At 45.8% G+C, this 20,289-nt stretch overlaps 1 protein-coding gene and 1 long non-coding RNA gene across 2 annotated transcripts in view; one reads left to right on the forward strand and one right to left on the reverse strand.

Annotated features, from left to right (window-relative positions):
* The window catches only part of TNR (tenascin R), a 407,762-nt gene that overhangs the window by 253,600 nt on the left and 133,873 nt on the right, over positions 1-20,289 (reverse strand). The window lies entirely within an intron of this gene.
* Positions 3,518-5,718, forward strand: LOC131496430 (uncharacterized). The gene is made up of 2 exons (XR_009254488.1): positions 3,518-3,777; positions 5,520-5,718. It is a non-coding gene; the product is annotated as an uncharacterized LOC131496430 (long non-coding RNA).

Genomic DNA, 20,289 nt, shown 5'->3' on the forward strand with positions numbered 1-20,289 from the left:
CCTGCATTACACCGACATGATTTTTCCTTCAAGAAAACGTACCCATAAACAAATCATTGAATGAAAAAAGGAAATGCTCTGTGTCCTGGCACCGCTTGGCAGATTGCCACAAAAACTCCAGCTCACAAAAGTTGCTGGCCTAGAACATGTCTAGCATTTGGTAGGTACTGATTCTTAATGAAGAACTGCTAACTTAATTGAATTAAGAAAAGCATGATAATGGGGCGCCTCAGTTGGTTGAGCGTCTGACTTCAGCTCAGGTCATGACCTCACGGTTCGTGGTTGAGCCCTGTGTCGGGCTCTGTGCTGACAGCTCGGAGCCTGGAGCCTGCTTCAGATTCTGTGTCTCCCTCTCTCTCTGCCCCTCCCCCACTCGTGCTTCATCTCTACCTCTCAAAAGTAAATAATAAGCATTAAAAATTTAAAAAGAGAGAGAGAAGCATGATAACAAGAAAGTGAGCTCTGGGCTCAAATGGACTTGGGTTGGAATCCCAATTCTCCACTGGTCTAGTTGAGTGAACTTGAGTGAATGGCTGAATTTCATTTAGCCTCAGATTTCTCCTTTGTAAAACTGGGGCAAAACCACCTGGCTCATAGATGAAGAGTAAATGGAATAATGTACCCAAGTGTCTAGCTCAGAATTATGAATGAAAGATACTCAAACAATAGTACTCTTCCCTTCTTCCTTCAAATTCGTTGATCAACCAAGCTGCGTAGTACACGCCAATAGATTATTGGCCAGTCAGAGCAAGAATCGAGCAAACTTCTGTACCCTGGGTCAAAAGATGGAGTCTTGAAAACAATATTTTTTCAAAAGCTGCACAGGTGATTATAGTGTGCAGCAGGGTTGAAAAGCACTGAACTAGAAAAATGAAACTGTTCTGCTCTATTCTGGTCTGCTACTGTGCAGGACGTGGCATTCCATTCTGGTGCATGTCCAGTAAAAGAAGAAATAGGGAGGGCCACCTGCACAGTGAAACGCACACCAGAATGACAAGAGCTCAAGGGCCAGGTTGATTAGCTCAACCAATTGAAGATGAGGAGGAGCCAGTGGCCACTCTCTTCAAATATTTGAAGGGTTATTCTATAAAGACAGATTAGGCTTGTCCTACATGATCTAAAAATGTCAATCACTATGAATCAGGGGTTCAAATCATCTATGACCAAAGGCAGTGAGTTCACAGTCACTGGAGGAATTCAAGAAGACATTGCACGACCACTTGATGGGAATGGGAAGGAAGGGATTCAAGCATTGAATAAGTCATTGGACTAGATCTTAGTAACCTCTCTCAAAACTTGTGGCAATAGCAGTGTGATTAATTTTGAGTGAGTTCTTGAAACAAAGGCACTTATACCACAGAAGGATGAAGAAATTCAAGTCATCATTCTCTGTGTGTCTCTACCTTGGGCCCTCCTAGTCCACAGGCTTTGGGGACATATCCTTTGGACACAGCTAGAGCACATGTGTCACTCTTGAAGGTTGCAGCTAACAGATTGTATCACATAGTATGGCTGGTAGGATTATTAAATCATCTAGACCAGTGTTTTACATCATTTTTTTAATAAGCAGTGGGAACTCTCCCTGTTTTTAAAAACAAATCCTGCATGGGAATCTAATAAGTGATGGAAATCAGGATGCTCTGGATAAAACAGGGGAGCTTCACAATTCTATCTGTGGCCCCTAAGAGAGCTTCTTATAGCCCTAAGGTCTCATAGTACAGGGTTTAAAAACCATAATCTTGCAGATTAACCCCTTCTTTTTACACACGAATAATCTGAAGCTCAGAATGGCTAAATAGCATGGTCAGGGTCACACAGCTAGTGAGAGCAGAGCTGGGCCCAAACGAAGCTCTTCATCCTGGGCCTGGTGCCTTTCCAAATATCCCACACGAACGCCTTCAACTAAGGACAAGAGTGGTTTCAGACCTGGCTGTAGGGTCAGTTCTTGGGCTTTTATCTATGACAACAATGATATGTAAAAGACCCCAAAAAACTAATTTCAACCCAAAACGTCAACTTTCCCCCCAGGGGTACACATTCTGTGTTGCTGGTGGTGGACGTGGATTTACTCTAACATCCAGTTTCTTACTCAGTGTCTGTCCCCAGCGATCAAAGCCTTCTGTTTGCAAAGTGACCATCTGGGGGTGGGGATGGAGGTAGCTCTTTGTCTTTACACCCAAACCATGGATGGGCCTCAAGTCTTCGACCCACGGCAAGGTGCTTGGACTAACCGAGCAAGATACATGCAGCTGACTGGAGTTGGGCCATTGTTTTGCGTGTCTTCCTCTTCTCTCAACTCGGGAAAGGGTTCTGATTGCACCACAGGCAGAAAATAGAATGAAAAAGGATCTGGAAAGCACACAAGGGTAATTCTCACCATAAATACTAAAACTTTGGGTAACTGGCAGTTCAATCTGCAAAGTTTTTCCAACTATTCACTTGCTTATTCACCCAAATAAAGACAAATCAGTATTTTCGAATTTTCCTTTTGCCTCAGGCTCCAGTATGATCCAGCACGATACTCTTATTGATCCCATCTTTATTTAAAATGTAGATGTTTTGTGGGGCACCTTGGTGGCTCAGTCGGTTAAGTGTCGACTTTGGCTCAGGCCATAATCTCAGGGCTTGTGAGTTCAAGCCCTGCATTGGGCTCTGTGCTGATAGCTCAGAGCCTGGAGTCTGCTTCGGACTCTGTGTCTCCCTCGTTCTCTGCCCCTCCCCTGCTCATACTCTGTCTCTCCCTCAAAATAAACATTAAAAAAAGATTAAAATGTAAATGTTTTGTTCATCTCAGATTCTTTTGCATTAATTTGGATTTTTAAACACATTGCATTAAATATTATCTATTTTCATTACGGGAGTTTTGGCACCACCCACCCTTAAGTTCTGCTCCCTAGGCAAACACCTCACTCACCTCCCACTAGTCCCGTCCAGACATTGGTAAGAACACGAGGGCACAAAATATAAAGAAGATATGTGTCTATTTTCAAGTAGTTCTCAGGCTAGTTGGGAAAGACAGGTAAACAGCTAATTGAAACATAAAAATGTCTGTAATGGAACTATGTGCAAGGGACAGTGTTGGCCTAAGGAGGGACGGATCCACTTTGCTGGGGTGGGGAGTTGGCAACGGGGAGGAGAAGGGCACTCCAGGCTGAAGGAAATGTGTGCTCACAGAAGGACGGATGCAAAGGCAAGATGAGCCCTTCCTTACAGCTGGCAAGAGTGCGATGTGAAAGCACAGGGAGAATGGCCGAAGGTAGGCTCCGAGAGGCGAGCAGAAGACAGGGCTGCAAACACGGACTGAATACCTTGCATGTGCTCAGTGCTCTGTGTGTCCTCACAAAGCATGAGTCACAATCTGCGCTGTGAAAAACTCACTTTAATTGCAGCAGACAGGGCATGTCATAGGGAAAAAGAAAATAAAACCAGGTAACTAACAAGAGGTGCAGGGACAGACATCAAGAGGACAATGGTTTCAAGGAAGGCACACTCAGTCCCTGTGGGCTGTGAGGGGACATCAAGAGGAGGTAGCCCTTAATTTTAGTGCTAAAGGAGTTCACAAAATCCCAAGACTTCATATCCTCCTCTCTGATGGGATGTGCATGTCTGCATCTCTATGATGTAAGAGCTTCCATTCACTCTTCTTTGTGAATGCAGTCTACAAGCTGACCTAGAAGGAAGAGCCCTCTGCAGCCCTCACTTGGAATGGAGCCAGGGCTCCATTTCCCTGGAACATAATCCCAGCTGACTGTCTTTGCTGGATGAGCACAGCAAAAGGTATAAATAACAGCAGCAGTGAACCCCTCCCAAGACTGCTATGGGATTAATAAACCCTCGAGACCCTGGCACTCCAAGCCCTGCAGAAACTAGTGCTTCAATTGCTATTATGAGCAGCCTCCCAGCCATGGCTCCTTTAGCACATGCTGTTAGATAATCTCTCCAAACTATTGCTGGGAGCCATCAATCACCCCGTGCCTGTCTCCTCGCCCGAGGCCTGGGAAGGGAGGGGAAGAGGCTTGGTAAGGACAGTGAGGGGTAGAACATGAAGGGGTCAGGAGATTTTCTCCTCTAGAATAGTGTGAGGATAGAATGCGGGCTTTGGAGTCAGCCAACATGGGTTTAAACTTGGTTTCCCCATCTAGTGTATACACAGTAATAGGGCTGTTGATAAATACCTCCATTCTTTAACTGGGCACACAGTAGAACTGGACTTCTCAGCCCCTTTGGAGCCAGGTGTGACCATGGTGTTTTGGCCATGGGTATGAGGGGAAGTGATGTAGAAGAGGGGGTGTAAAAGCTAGTGGAAAATTTACCACACTCTCTTCCCTCGCTCCCCAACCATAGCAATTGAGGACACGTGTCAATTTTAATTTAGCCTTGGAGTCTAAGTGACAAGGGTATGCAGAGACTCCTGCTGATCTCTCTTCAACATGAATGAGAAATGAACTTCTGTTTTGTTAAGCTACTGCGATTTGGGACATTTTTGTTATGTGGCATTACATAGGTGATCCTGACTAGTTCAAGGCAAGTTAAGTTGTTGCACCTGTGGAAGACTCTGTTTCCTCACTTGCAAAGTGGGGGTCATCATATCTTTCTTATAGAGTTATTGTGAAATCTATAAGGAATAATTAGCATAAAATCATTAGCAAGTACTTAGCCCATTCTAAGTACTTAATCATTGTTAGCTCAGGTGCTGGTTATTATTATTGTTATTATCACCTTATTATTATTATCACCTTCACTATCATACTTCTTTTCTTAGGCTCTACCTGGTCGTAGTTTCTGCAGCTCTTCTCTATCCCAGGTGGAAGCATCTATCCTCCGTGTAGACTGAGCCCTGCTCTCAGGTGCTAAGACCAGGTCCATCTGAAGTAGGTTTGGAAGCTGTTCTAATTCAATAGTCTCTGGTGGTACCTAGCTGTCCCTCCCTACAGAACTGTCATTCTGTGCATCAGCTTCAATCACTGGGCTTCTTCCAACTGCCTGAAGCCCTGTGCTCCCCCATGCTCTGCCTCAGAAATGGTAACTGGACGCTCATGTCTGAGGCTGCCGTGGCTACCTTCTTAGTGGTTTACGTTCACAGCTAGCTGTCCCATACGTGCAGCTGGCACTCTGTCCTTGAAACCTGCTGGGGCCATGCTGCCTTCTGGCCTGACATCCTGGTTCAGGCCTCACACCCATAGAGTCCTCACTGTCATGCTCTGGTCATTCTAGGGCTGTGCACTGACCCCTGGCTGCTGATCCCTTGACCGACCGTGGCTGCTGCTTCTTTGCTTTGCTTCCCAGAGTAGCTTTCCTTTTGGCAGCTGTAGCTGTGTATGTGATCTGCTAACTTTGCCAGAGTGTGACTTGCTCATATTTGCACTTCCAAGGCTTGGCAGGCAGTAAATACTCAGAAGACATTTATCGAATGATGATTGAATGCATGAATGAATGAATGAATGATACAATGGACTCATTGACCTTAATGCTGGGAATAACATTGAAACTCATCTAATCTAAACCCTTCTCTTTTTCAGAATTAAAAACTGAAGTCTGGAACCACATAAACCCCTTAGAAGCAAAGTGGAATGTGTAACCAGGATCCTGGCCCCAAATTGGCCCAGCCCAGGAAAGACCAGGGGAACACGCATTCTACCCCACCTTCTGCCATGCTCAAGGGCATAAAATCTCTTTATGTTCTCCAAGGCCAAGAGTAAATGCCATCTTCTAAGACTACATGAGAAGTCTTTCTTTTTTTTTTTTTAACATAAAACAGAAACAGAAAATAAGGTAGTATGGCAAAAAGGGAACTATGCAGAGAAATACTTTTGTTAATTCTATTTTTCTCAACTCACTAAAGTATACAAAAGGGAAATGTGTTTGAGTAAATAAGGAAGATACTGAGTAGAGGAACAGGACAGTGCACCTTCCTTTTGTTCCCATGGACTATGCAAGCCCCTGGAGCTGGGGCCGGCCTCCTGACCTTCACTCTGCCTGGGCTGCCCTCCCTGCCTGCCTTCTCCAGCACCCCAGGTCCCACCGTGGGCAAGGCATGAGGAAGTGTCCGGGACATGCCAACCGCTCCCTCCGTGCTCATAAAGAACTCCCTCCTCTGAAGCCTGTATGATGGCCCCTGAGCATGTATTGCGGGTACAGTGTGTGAGAATACCGTATACAGTGATCTCACATTCCCTAGTCTTTCTGCCACAAATCCCTGGGCTCCAGTCTCCCCATTCCTGGCCCCAGTTGTCTGCAAGGTAAAGGCAGACTTTGTACTAATACTTCCCCCTGTGTGCCTGGGACATTGTCCATCATGATTCCTGAGATTTGGTTGGAAGAGAAAAGTCCTCAGAAGCACACGGCCTCTGTCTCCTGAGAAAGAGAAGATGAGCAAGAAAGTGAGAGAGAGTATGCCTGCCTGGGGGCTTTCCTAGCTTCTGTGGGGATGATGAGCTCTGGAACCAGGCTGGAGCAAGGTGGAGTCTCTGGTCCCTTTGAAGGTGCCTTGCTCGGGAGGTGGTCGGGGCATCCATACACCCCAGATGTGGCCTCATTCTGCAGAGATGCTTTCTGCCCACCTGTGTTCCAAATACCTGCTACAGAGGGACTGTCCTCCAGGGCTCAGCGCACCTCCTTGACTCAAGGCAGCTAGTATCTTCCTTCCCAGTTTGTAATGACAGAGAGCTAAGAGTTTCCATACCTCGGGCTGTCTGGGCCAGTGCATGTGTGTATGTTGTTGGCCTGATTATTAATGGCACCCATTGGATGACACTCCTTGTAGGTAACTGCGTCCCAGTGGGAACCTGAGGGGTGCCTGGCTGGAGGAGCTGGTGGCTCTCTCACTTTCCCAGCTGGGGCCGCGCGAGGGGGTCTTTGTGCTCACTCTCTCCCCATCACTCATCTGGGCAGCACTTTCCTGAGGGCCGATCCCCGTTGCCCTTTACATCACTGTTTCCCTTTGCTATTAACCATCATTCAGTGTAGAGCCTCACGGGTATTAGAGATGAGGCGACTGAAGTTCACCAAGGTTAAGTGACTCCTTCAAGGTCCCAGCTCAGGGCTGGAGGCTGACAAGGGCCCAGCCACCCTTTTTCTTGGGCTTAGTGTTCCAGATTGGGGAAGGAGAAGTTGTTAGTTTCAGGCAGGGTGTGATTTTTAAAGCCCCATCTTTTCCTCCCCTCCTGCCTGTTCCTCGAGATGGCCAAACAACCAGTTCTTCAGGGGGAGTATTTACTCTTCTGGTAGCTTCTGGCTGATGTTTAGGGGGTATCTACTCACGTAGGTGCAGGAAGACAATTCCATGCTGTCCTTGGCCACAGGAGGAAGGAAGCACCTATTCACTGTATCTTTCTGACTGGGCTGCTCCTTTGACACTACCTGTTGAATCTCTTCTAAAGGGTATAGAGAGGGGCAGGATTTCTCTATGGAAGGAATTAAAGGTAGCAATGTGATTGCAAAGCAGCAGGTGTGGGGACTCATCTCGAAGCTTAAAGTATTGGCAGAGAAAGCATTTTGCTGTTACTTAATGTCTATACTTGTGACAGTGGTGGAGAATGCTGCTGGCAGTCCTGGCCGAGCTCAAGTCAGCTCCCCACCCTCCAACTAGCCCTTCACACTGTTCACGCTATCCTGGTAAACCAAGCCCCATACTGAGGCAGTAAATGGAGACATAGACAAGTCACAGAGTGTGCAGACACACAAACATAACCCAACCCATGCCAACAGTTTGACCCTTGAAGTACAGCGGAAAGATAGAGACCCCTCTGTGTCAGGCCCTCCTGATGTCTACCAAGTGGTGTTATGGGCAAATAGCTCCTGCAAAAATAGAGTCTAATGAGGGAAACTCAGCACCTCTGTCAGCCCGTTTTAGGAGTTACACTGGCATAGCTTGATTGCTGTCAATCCCCTTATCAATGAGCTCCCTTTACTGGCTGGACAGAAATCAATAAAATTGCATTTAAAAACCTTTTTTTTAAACTTATTTATTTTTGAGAGACACGGTGTCAGCAGGGGAGGGGCAGAGAGAGTGGGAGACGCAGAATCCGAGAAGCAGGCTCCTGGCTCTGAGCTGTCAGCACAGAGCCTGAGGCGGGGCTCAAACCCACGAGCCATGAGATCATGACCTGGGCCAAAGTCAGACCCTCAACAGGCTGAGCCAACCAGGTGCCCCAATATAAAATTGCATTTTAAAGGAGACTGTCTCTCACAGATCTTCTCCATGGCAAGCCTGGGGTCCCCATTGGCCTTTGTCCTCTGTTCCTTTGTCTGTGCAGAGGAGATGTGTGGGCGTCTTCTGCATGGCAAGTAGGGCCCAGGATCATCTGTTTTCTCTGTGATAGAGAAATGTTCCCTGAGTTCCCCTCTGCAGCTCCGAGTGCCCTCCCAAACAGATGAAGTGCAGGCAAAATATTTCACTTTCATGACTCCAGAACTTGGGACTGGCAGTGGTGCTGAATTTCTTTTATTAGACTTAATTTCCGTGGCAACTGTTCACCCCTAAAGCTACGTGATGATCTTGGGAGCACCCAACAGAAGAGGGGCTTCTGTTTTCTCTTATGCCTCCCTGTTGCTATAGCATCTCTTAGGAGATTCCTGTTTTTCTTTCTCTTTTTTTTTTAAGATTTTATTTTTAAGTAATCTCTACACCCAACGTGGAGCCCAAACTCACAACCCCACAATCAAGCATTGCATGCTCTTCCAACTGAGCCAACCGGGCTCCCAGGCAGATTCTTGTTTCTTGACATAAAAAAATTTTTTTTTATCTTCCCCAAGTTCATTGAGCCCCCCTGCACACTTTCTAAAGGAACAGGGAAATGCTGAGTGTGCAAATTGTATCATGTAATTTTCCAGTTTTCCTGGTGAGGGGATTGGAAATGTTAACCTGGGACCCTATAGAAATTATGCCTCTTTGACCTTCATTCCCCCTCACTCCTTTCTATTTATAGATCAGTCAGTATAGAGAAAAACAAGAGTCTTCCCAGACATTTAATATGCTCTCCCACCTCCTGGCTTTTGCTCTTGCTCTCATCCCCCTGAATGCCCTCTCCACCTCTCATTTGTCCGGACCTTCAGAATCTACCCATTATTCAACCTTTCCCTACTACCATTGCTCTACATTATGCTTCCTTTTTCTACCTCTTAAAGCATTTCTTTGTAAACTCCTGTTCTTGTAATGCTATGTGTTTCAGGTATATAACAGTATTCTTTCAAGTAAAATACAAACTCTTTGAGGATCAAAATTATTATCGACAATAGGTATTTGAATTGCCTCTGTCCTGGTAGGAAGTATGTCCCATGGAAGAAGATGCAAAGAGAAGCCAGACTCAGAAAATTAAAGCAAAACTGTCAGCTACATGAGGGTAGGGATTTTGTTTTGTTCACTGCTTAAAACACATGAAGGCTGAATGAGGCTTAGAAGTTGTCCAGGCCAGTCTTTTCACTTTATAAATGAGCCTCAAAAGCGAACGGCAAAGGAGCCCAAGAATGTGTCTAAACTGGAACCCAGATGAAGCCCCCTCTTGAAGATCTGTCCCCTACCCCATGCCTCCCCCACAGCAAGAGTTTAGCATCAAAGATTACATTTTGGAAAATAGATGTTTTCCGGTTGGCTTTGACTACACCTGACTCAGCTGACTTTGCACCTGCATCCCCTCTTCCAGTGGCCAGGAGTGCTGGCTCTCAAAAGTCTGTTCCATCCTCTTGGTCTTAAGTTTGTAATGAACCCACAAAATTATTAGGTTGGATTGGACTGAGGTGAATTAAGCAATGGAGACAGTGTTGTTACAGCCAAGAGAGACAGTGAACTTGATTCTCAGGCCCTGGTCCCACTGGTTAAAAATGAAACAATAGGGGTGCCTGGGTGGCTCAGTCGGTTAAGCATCTGACTTTGGCTCAGGTCATGATCTCATTGTTTGTAGATTCAAGCCCTGCATGGTGGTCTGTACTGATGGCTCAGAGCCTGGAGCCTGCTTAAGGTTCTGTGTCTACCTCTCTCTCTCTCTACCCCTCCCCCACTTGTGCTCTTTCTCTCTCCCAAAAATACATACATACATACATACATACATACATACATACATACATAAGAAGCAATAATAAAACATAGGGTTTACTGAGTGCTCCTGATATGGCAGGGTCCTAGCTTTTTCTATATATCTTCTCACTTATTACTCACAACTTCCCATGAGGCAGGTGCTCTTATTACTGATTTTGGAAATGAAGAGACTGAGGTACAGAGAGAGAAATTAAGCAACCCATGGAAAAGGAAAGGAAATACCAAGATGGAGATGGGGAAATTGTCAGGATTCTACGATTCTTCTGTTATTGTAAGAATCTATGGGTCTCAAACAGAAAAAAACATTTTTTCCCACCACTGTGGTTGGAAAATCCACATGAGTTTAAATCGAAGGTTGAAAACAATTCCCCATGAGCCAGCTGTTTGCTTTGGCTACACAGAGTTAAAAAGAAAAAAAATTTGTGAATAACATTTAAAATTGGTAGATGGTTTATGGAATTGTTGATTTTTGGTTTCTCTTGTAAAACTGGTGGAAAACTGTGTTTCTGTGCTGCAAGAGGTAGCTGGAGCTGAAGAATGGCGGGTCCTTCAGACAGCTTCCCCAGTCCCCCATAATGCCCTCTATGTGCTACCTCTCCCCAACATGGAGCTGAAGAGATTCAGAATATGCCACGTTGAAATATGCCCACTCTGACACGAGGATTATTTTAAATTGAATGCAGCTAAGAGAAAGCAAACATGGGCTGAGCTCTCTGCTGCCCCCCTCCCTGCCTGAAAGGGAGCATAAATTCCCTGAAGGTGAAGGTGGCCCCCTGTACATTTCCCACAGCAACAAAGACAAAACAGCCTTTCTAGCAAAGACTAGCCAGCACCAGGAAAGAGTTTATACAAACTCTTTTGACTAATCCTTATCTTCCATTAGCTTCCCCCACATATTTACCTCTCCACAGTGTGCAACCCCCAAAAGCCTAAGTCCCTTTTCTTTGGTCTTATCACTTCTTTACAAAATTATCATTCTTCTTTAAGATGCTCTAGAAGCCCCAACTTCCAACTACCCCTGTGAGTTATTCATCACCTACTCCTTCTATGTGCATGTGCCATGTGTGTGCTAATAAACTTTTGTAGGGGTGCCTAGCTGTCTCAGTCGGTAGACAATCTCAGGGTCATGAGTTCAAACCCCACATTGGGCGTGGAGCCTACTTTTAAAATAAATAAATAAATAAATAAATAAATAAATAAATAACAAATAAATAAATAAAAATAAACTTTTGTTAGTTTTTCCCTTGTAATCTGTCTTGTGTCAGCTTAGGTTGCAGGGCCCCATTCCAGAACATAAACGAGTACAAGGAAGAAGATTGTCCTCCCTTCAGAGGCCACACTTGGTTGTCATGATGCCTGACCTACTTCCCTCCATCATATTGCCTGCCAGGCCCCCAGAATCACTTCAGTTTGAGACACCTACAGTGTGTACCTACAGTGAGTTCTATAGTGTCTTTTCTGCTACTCAGGGACTGATTCTTCATAAGAAAAAGGACCCTAAAAGGCTTCTGAAAATAAATGATCTTTCTAAATTAGAAGGATGAATTATTGTCAAAATAACAAACCTCACTTTCCAGTGTGGGAAAACCTGTTGGAATAATTTCTCTAGAAAGAAACAATTTCGTTATATGGAAAAAGCAGCCTCTGTTCAGCAACCCTTGAATGGCAGCATCAAACATTAGAACTTTGCCAAACCAATTTTCCCCTTTCAAATTTAACACTGCTCCATTTATCTCAGTGGGGACTAAAGACCAGCTAAATTTGAAGTCATAAAGCTGAGGCTTTTTGAATGATTTTGGTCAAAACAGCTCCTTTGTAAGCAGGCAAAGTGTGCTTATTTAATGTTCTTCCTTCTCAAAGGAGACTAAAGAGAAATTTCTAAAATTTTCCCCAAACATTTTGCCTCTGAGCGGATTATAAAGGTGGAGAATTTCAGCTGGAAAAGGGAAGCACATTTCAGAATGTTATCAGCTCTCAGAAATAGGAGATTATAATGGAATCAGGGTTTCTCCCCCTTGCTTGTGACTAGTGTGCTTCTGTAATCACTATAATAATGATGTTTTGCATTTGCATTGCTCCATTCATTCTTCTGAGGGACTCAAAAAGCTTTACAAACATTATCTCATTAAATCCTCTCAACCTCCCTGTGAGGCAGGTAATGACAAGAGAGATTATCCCTGAGGTACAAGGTTCCCTTGGGTGGGGCAGGGATGAGACGAGCTGCCCATAATCCCAGGCCAGGTCCCCACCAGGCTGGAAATGGAGCTCTGGTCTACAGAATGCTGGATGGAGCTTCATGTGAAGAACAGTGTTTCCTAGGGGATGTCAGCAGTGACTTTGTTCCCCCACGTGTCCTTGCAGGCCTCCCAGAGTCTCATGCAAAGGGAAACCATGTCTGGGTCCTCCCATCTGGAAGCTGTCTGGGGGCACTGCGGACAGAGGAGGCATTCAGTGAATATCACTGAATGCGTGAATGCCACTTCAGTCCCAAGACATCCAGCTGCACTTGGCCGTGCTAACGTTTCAATTATACCCAAGGGCTGAATTTTCAGAGGCTTTCCTTTCCTTTTGAGACACTGGAGCTCATTTTCAAATGTGGCAGTGGGTATCTATACCTGGTGATGTTTTCAGTGGGGGCAGATTGAGATACCAAGGTAAAAATCTTGCTGAGGGGTGTATTGGGAGTGTATTTATGGGGAAAGGGGTAATTAACTGGACCAATCATGTAAATTAGCTCAGATACACTGACCTCCAGAGCAACTGGCCTGACCCCAAAGGAAAGTAAATGGCAGTGGAGGAGGGGAGGGGAGCATGGGGAAGATGATGAATTTTAATAAGAATGGGAACTACTGACTTCTGTAGTAACATTACTACTCAAGGCTCAGGATTCTCATTTCTATTCTGTCTTCCCTAGAGAATAGATGGAAAAGTCGGTAAAAATTGAGCAGACCGTTGAGCTGGCTACGGTCTTTACATCCAACTTTTCAAGGGGTTCTCAAGAAAACATAATCTTTGGTCATCTCTTCTGGACCTCATGTTTATCATCATCTAATAATTCTTACAGATCACACAAGGGCACAGTGTATAGAAAGCTGTTTACAACATCCGTGCTTTGGGTGGACGAGACGTGTAGTTAGGAACAAAAGTAATAGTTTCCGGAGGCCAAATGTATGAACATCTCTCAGGAAGTAACACCATGCAAATGCAAGGTGTCTTCTTACTGGTGATTTCACTGTAGACCTCATTTAGCTCAATTCCTTACCTCAGTTCAATTAAACTATTATTTACCGCACATTCGTCAAAACTAAAAGCCAGACAAGGTTACGTGACTTGGTCAAGATCACTTCATTAGTTACATCATTGAAAAAATAAAAACAAATCAACTCACTGGAATTAATGTTGCTATTTTTCATGGGACACAAATAAAGGCGATATTAAGCACTGCATGAATTCATGTTAATGAAATCCAGTTATGGTTTTTAATCAGCATGCTTTTTATGCCTTCAAGGCCTTGGGTATGAGCATAGAATATGTGCCTATTAAACGTACAGATACCATATAGATGGTAGGCAGATATGAAACAGGGCATCGGGATGTTAGAACTGAAGTTTTAAAAGACTGTGAGAGTCTAAAACTACAGGCCAACATGAATACAGATACATTTTTTTTTTTTTTTTAGGTAGGGACTCTGCATTTAGTTTCTAAGCCTGTCATGCAAGGACAGAATATGGGTCCCATAGGACATTAGTCCAGAGATTTTACTAAAACGTTGTGCATGTATATTCACCCTAAAGGAAGATGCTCAAAACAGCCAAGTTCTGACTAAGACCCATTAATCCAGGCAACCAAACACTCGGTGGCATGTGAATCACTTTGTCAATCTGTGACAAATCTCAAGACCCTTAAATCTTCGCATTTTCTAGAATGTTTTAAGGAACCGTAAGCTGCAGGTGGGCCGACACCCAGCACGGGAAGCCTTGGCAGAGGAGATGAAACCTGAATGCCCTGAAACCTGATGCATTCTGAGCTACTCTGTGTCTCCAAGCTACAGGAGCCAAAGGGCTTCCCCCGAGGTCACACATCCAGTAAATGGATAGTGGACTCCAACTTCACCCCTCACTGGCCTTCCGTTTACCCAGAGGCAATTCCTAAGGGCGGGCTGCAGCCCCAGGAGAGATGTGAGGCTGGTCTGGGGGTCTCGTAGCAGGAGGGAGGGGGGGCCGGTGCCAGCCTCGGTGGGGGCTGGTTCAGAGGCTCCTCCCTTTCTGGAGCTCCTTGCCTGGCGGACGTCACAACAATGCCACAGGGGCAACGGCACGGTGGCCCCACCGAGGCAAACATGCCCCCTTTGCTTTCACCTCAGGTACTTAGAGGACTCTGAGGAGCCGTTGGAGTTGTCATGACAACAGAAGCAGGCCATTAGAGCTTTATGCGAAGATGTGAGGACTCGGGGGTCTGTAGTTCCTGCGTGTGGCTGAACGGAGCGCACGGGATTAATGGGGTCACAGCAGCGGTGCACCTGTCGTGCGTCAGCGGTAATGGGTCCGGCCCCCTCCTCCTCCTCCTGCTCCAGGGGGCAGGGTGCGACCCAGCAGGGAGATAGGGTCTGGGAACAGCCCAGGCTTCTTTCTAAGTCCCGGTGGGCAGGTTCCCTGACAACAGGTCTCACAACTGTTTTCTGTACTACTTGAGACCAGAAGACTCACTTCCCAGATAGCAAGGGCAGTGTGGTTTCGTGGCAAGAGGATGGTACCATTCAGAAAGGAGGCAACCCCTTAGCTTGGATAGGTTGCCCCAGGCTCGGGCGCTGGGGTTCTTTGACAGGAGGGCGGAGGGCTGGGCCAGATGGTACAGAGTCCCTCCTTAGGACTTCCATTTGACTGCATACCTACCTATCCTGGCGTCCTTTACGTTTGAGCACTTTACATAGTGATTATAGTACTCAACAGCACAGATTCCGGAGCTGGACTCAGGTTGTAATCCCAGCTTTACCACTTCTATGCTGTGACCTTGAGCAGGTGCCTGACCTTTTCTGTGTTTCAGAGAACTGTGTCTGTACAATGGGGATAATAATGCTAACTACCTTCTAGAGATGTTGTGACAATTATATGAGTTAATACGTGTGGTATTGAGAATAATGCTTGGCATATAGTCAACATTAAAAATACATTAGCCATTACTAAAAGAATCGTTAGTATTATTACTATCAATCTGGACTTGCCTAATGAAGATGTCTTCTAAAATGAGAAGGCTGGGGGCGCCTGGGTGGCTCAGTCGGTTAAGCATCAGACTTCAGCTCAGGTCACGATCTCGCGGTCTGTGAGTTCGAGCCCCGCATCGGGCTCTGGGCTGATGGCTCAGAGCCTGGAGCCTGCTTCCGATTCTGTGTCTCCCTCTCTCTCTGCCCCTCCCCCATTCATGCTCTGTCTCTCTCTGTCTCAAAAATAAATAAACGTTAAAAAAAATTAAAATAAGAAGGTTGGAAAAAATGATCTCCCCCTGTGTGTGGGATAGTTCTGTAAACATGGTCTTGTATGTCATTCTTGGCTAACAGTATCTACTTGAGTTAAAGACGATTTGGCCCAGCAGAAGGTAAGGCTTCTATTTATGCCCATATGTGAGCTGCACTCCCAGATGCTGACCTTGTTGAACTGGATGGCTCCACAGCCGTAGTACACACAGGACTGGCACATAAAGACAGGACGGCCGTGTACGGTTAAGTTGGTTGCATCCTGCACGAGAGTGGCCACCTCACATGTGAGTAGGAGTTGAAATTCAGTTCATGCTCCACTCTCTAAAGCATGCCCCTCAGCTGGGGCTGAGTCAGCCTGGAGAAAGGAGTGTCTTTTCTTAATTTTTACAAAGGCACCCAGTAGGATACCAGCAGCCTTATGACCTTTGAGAAGGTCATAGAAAATTCTGATCTCGACCCAAAAAGGTTGGGGGGGGGGGTGCTTGTGGATAATGGCGCAGGGTAAGGCATTTCACTCACTTATGCAATAAAGGAACTTCTGAATCTGTGCTGGGATCTTGATTGAAACAATTTCTTGCATTTTCTTTATCTGACATTTTGTCCTCTTTCTGCTACCTTATGCAGGGCTTGTTTAGATTAATTTTGCTGATCAGATCAAATCACTTTGCCTATATTGGAAATGACACACAGCCTCTGTGTATTTACCCGTATTTGTATGTGTGGAGAAATGTGTCTACAGATATGAAACATGAAAATGCAGAAATGCCTTCATCTCCTTTATCTTCAGTTTGTGTTTAGCCGACTTTGATAGTCCAGTAGCTACCCTTCTCAGAGGAGTGTGGTGAAAAACCACCCCTCCCCTCCCCCCTCAAATCGCTCTGTAGAGAGCGAGTTTTGGCAAGGTCATACCATCAATCTGGAGTCGCTGAAGATGCTGAGGCCCTTGTTTCGTCCTGGGGTTGACCAGGGATGACCCCTGTTTACATTCAGTCAGTTACAGGTTTATGTGTCTGGGGAGTGTGTGACCAACATGGATGGCTGCAGGCACTATGGGGAGATGCCACATGCGGAAGGGAAAAGTAAGAGTGCCAAGTCGAGAGGCTTAGTTTCCAGGCTGGGTCTGTAATATTAAAAGCTGTGAAACCTCAGCAAACATCCAGCTGCTCAAACCTGAGCTTCTTGGTCTGTGAATGGGGATAATAATACTCTGCGAGTGTTCATAGGGATAAAATGTTATCAGGCGTGTGAAAATTATGAAACACTACATACAGTCAACAAGCAGATTCCACTAAGAGCCCCCAAGAACGTGTTGTGTGCCATGTAAAGCAATACACAAGGGAATTGTTCCTGCCATCCACTCACTTGCGATCTGTAAAATGAGGATGATGTTATTACGTTATCTCTACAGTCCCTTTCAGCTTTAGGGCTCCTTCTTACTCTATTTCTCTATGATGGAATAATGACAGAATTTTAGAGCTGGGAGGGGCAGTGGGGAAGAAAGAAGAAAGAGCAAATAAACATCCAAAACAGGCAACAACGTTTGAAAGGCGGGGGGGGGGGGGGGGGGGGCCCGAGGTGCGAAGCGCCTGGGGCTTAATGAAGCTGCCTTGGAGGAGACCCTCGGGGTCCCTGCTGGCCTACCCTGGCACCCTTCTGCACAGAGCAGGGAGGGCCAAGGACCTCTGGGGAGACATGGTGAGGTTACCAGGGTGTCAACCAGACTTTCTTCCAAGTGGTTTTGGAAGTTTATGGATCTGCTTTTAACTGGTAACATAAGTATTTGCTCTCCGGGCTCTTGCCCAAAAAAATAAATCCTCAAACTAGCTGCTGCCTAATTATCATCAAAGGATCAGAGGCAGAAAGTAGTGTTCCTGTCATCGTCGGAAGGTCATGCAATCTACTCAGCCCTCCCCGGGTCACTTGGTCCTTAACACTCACTTCCTTGGGGCTTGGTAAAACCTGGATTCTCTGGCCCCATCCCCAGCTTCCAGTTCAGTTTCGCCTTGGGGTGGAGCTCAAAAATTTGCATAGCTAATAAGTCCCCAGGGGACCCTGATGCTGTAAGGTTCAGAGCTACTTTGAGGATGACTCATCTCAACGATGTCAAGTTTAGCAGGTCAAGCCTAAAGCAGACCGATACATACTCGCAGCACATTTGTTTTAATTTCTGTCCTGTAAGGTATCATTCACAGATCCCTGCTAGGGTAACCGTGCTGGCTCTGTGTCCTCACTGCAGGAGGAATAATATAAGTAACAGTGAAGAAATGACTGGCATCTTTGCTGTTGTGAAGATGTGGAGGATATCAGCTGCTACAGGTCCCAGTGTTCTTTTATTAGGATCCAAGAAAGAAATCTCTGTCAGTTCTCAGAAGCAGGGAGAGAAAAATGCTTTTCTTTCTTTCTTTCTTTCTTTCTTTCTTTCTTTCTTTCTTTCTTTCTTTCTTTCTTTTTTCCAGAATGATTAGGATGCTTTTCCCTTCCAGGTCCCATGACTTCATTTGGCCACTAGAAAGCTCTCAGACTAACACACAGCCTATTTCTAATAAAGAGAACTTTATGGCACATATTTTAGGGCACTGATCTTCCGTGTCATATATTTTTATTTAGTCTCGTTTTCCTTTTTCTGTTTTTTTTTTTCTTTTGTAATCTTACTCAAATCCTTCCTGGAATGAGGGAAGAATAAATAAATAAATGCACAAACAATGAAATAAAGGAATGGTGAAAATTATGTGCGCTAGTTCTGAGAGGACAAGAAATAGCGTGGTAATAGAAGTTGGTGTCAGTAAACGTGTGCTGTTTGTCTGTTTTAGTGCGGTAGGTAACAAAAGTGATTTACCCGAGATCCACCAGCTGTATGCTGTAGACCTGGCACTAAAGTATAAATCTTCTTGCTCCAGAGACAGAGACCTTTTTTTCTAGTCTTTCCTGCTTCCTGTACATAAAGCATCGAGATAACTGGGTTCCTTGCCTTGGTGTTTAGTGTCAAGTTATCCAACCTGAGAAATCAATAAAATGAGTTTGCTTTGAGCCCAGATGCTCCCCTTCCCAAAGGAAATAGGAAGGGGTCAGTACAAATTTATAAAAACTTGGAAAGATGGCCTAGTCATTAATAAAGAATTTTTTTTTTTTTTTTTTAGTTGGGAGATGGTTGCTAATGTCTCCCACGTCTTGGCAGTCACTTAATATATTGGTACCAGTAGGGGCAGGAAGTGTTAGATTTTTCCAGAATTCCAAAATGATGCTTCAAAGAATTCAAACAAAAAAAATCACAGGGTGACCACAGAGAGTGATTCTAACAGTTAAGTAGCGGCCACTGTTCACATAGCCCGCGTTCCAGGGTTAATCAGGGGGTGGGGGCAGCTTAGCAATCTGTGTGGATCACTCTGGACTCAGCATCCGTGAGCCACGAGGTGTGGGGCACTCTCAAGACAGCCCAGCACCTGTTTACTCCTTTCAGGAGGCCCAGATGGGTGGGGGTAAACCCTCTTCCCAGCACCTCTGCGCCCTGCCCTCACCACACTGCGCTGAAGTTACCTACTCCAGTGCCCATGTGTCTAGACTATAGACCTCTCTCAGGGGACAGCCAGAGAAGATTCCAGCAGCACCAGCATAGGAGACCAAGCCCCTTTTTATTTACCTTGTTTTCTTTTCTTTTTTCTTTTTATTAATTCTTTTAATGTTTATTTATTTTTGAGAGAGAGACACACATACACAGAGTGTGAGTGGGGGAGGGGCAGAGAGAGGGGGAGACAGAGATTCCGAAGCAGGCTCCAGGCCCTGAGCTGTCAGCACAGAACCTGATGCGGGGCTCGAACCCATGAACCGTGAGATCATGACCTGAGCTGAAGATGGACACTCAACCAACTGAGCCACCCAGGCTCCCTTGCCTCATTTTATTTTCAAGTGAGTAGATTAAAGGTGCACCGAAAAGCTTTTAACCTTGCTAAGTGGTTTGGGAGTGGTCCAGCAGGGCTGATTTCCTCCTGTGCCCACCATGAGGACCTACTGGACCCTGATCAACCTTGACCATCTTGGTTAAGGAAGCCAAACTGAAAGGAGGTCGGGAGGGAGGGAGATTAGTACGGTGTAGCCCTCCCCCTTCCCTGCTGCCCCTTTCCTAATGAATTCTTCAAACTGCATCCAAAGGAGGAGATGGGCAGAGGTGGGCCAGCCCACTAACCAGCTGCATTAATCATGTTCCATCCCTTCAGCCCAGCAAGATGGATGACCCGACAGCAGGCCAAGTGTTCAGGTGCAGTGCTAATAATAAGCTTAATTCAGCACTTTTTGATCTTCACAGGAGCCCCCACCCAGCGCCTCACCAGTCCTATGAGGAAACGGGTACACCAAAAGCTGGCATGGGGTTCCCAGGGGCTTTGGGTTAGAGAATTGGGCTAGCCTCAGCACTCCTTTTGCAGTTGGGAAGTCTCAGGCTGGAAAAGGTCACCCAAGACCACAGGAGGAAAGCAGGGCACAGTGAAAAAAACACTATTTCGTGCCGATGCTATCTGGCTGCCCAGAGAGGAGAGGGAGTAAGAGACAGACCGGCTGACTCCACTGTGCTCCAGCTTTTCAAGAACCTACACTTATGCCATTCCCTCCCCTCCTCTCCCTTTACACCCTGTTTGTCCTTTGAGAACCAGCCTATTTTGTGTACAACTGATGGACTGACTGGGGGGGGGGGGGCATTCAAAGGCGGTTCCAGTGCAACTCCCATGTACGTGTCACGGCCCCCTGAGTCCCCGATACCCTTATTCTGTCACCCTATGCTGTGAGCCAACCA

The sequence above is a fragment of the Neofelis nebulosa genome, chromosome 15 (genome assembly GCF_028018385.1).
Source record: "Neofelis nebulosa isolate mNeoNeb1 chromosome 15, mNeoNeb1.pri, whole genome shotgun sequence".
In the NCBI taxonomy this organism is placed as follows: Eukaryota; Metazoa; Chordata; class Mammalia; order Carnivora; family Felidae; genus Neofelis; species Neofelis nebulosa.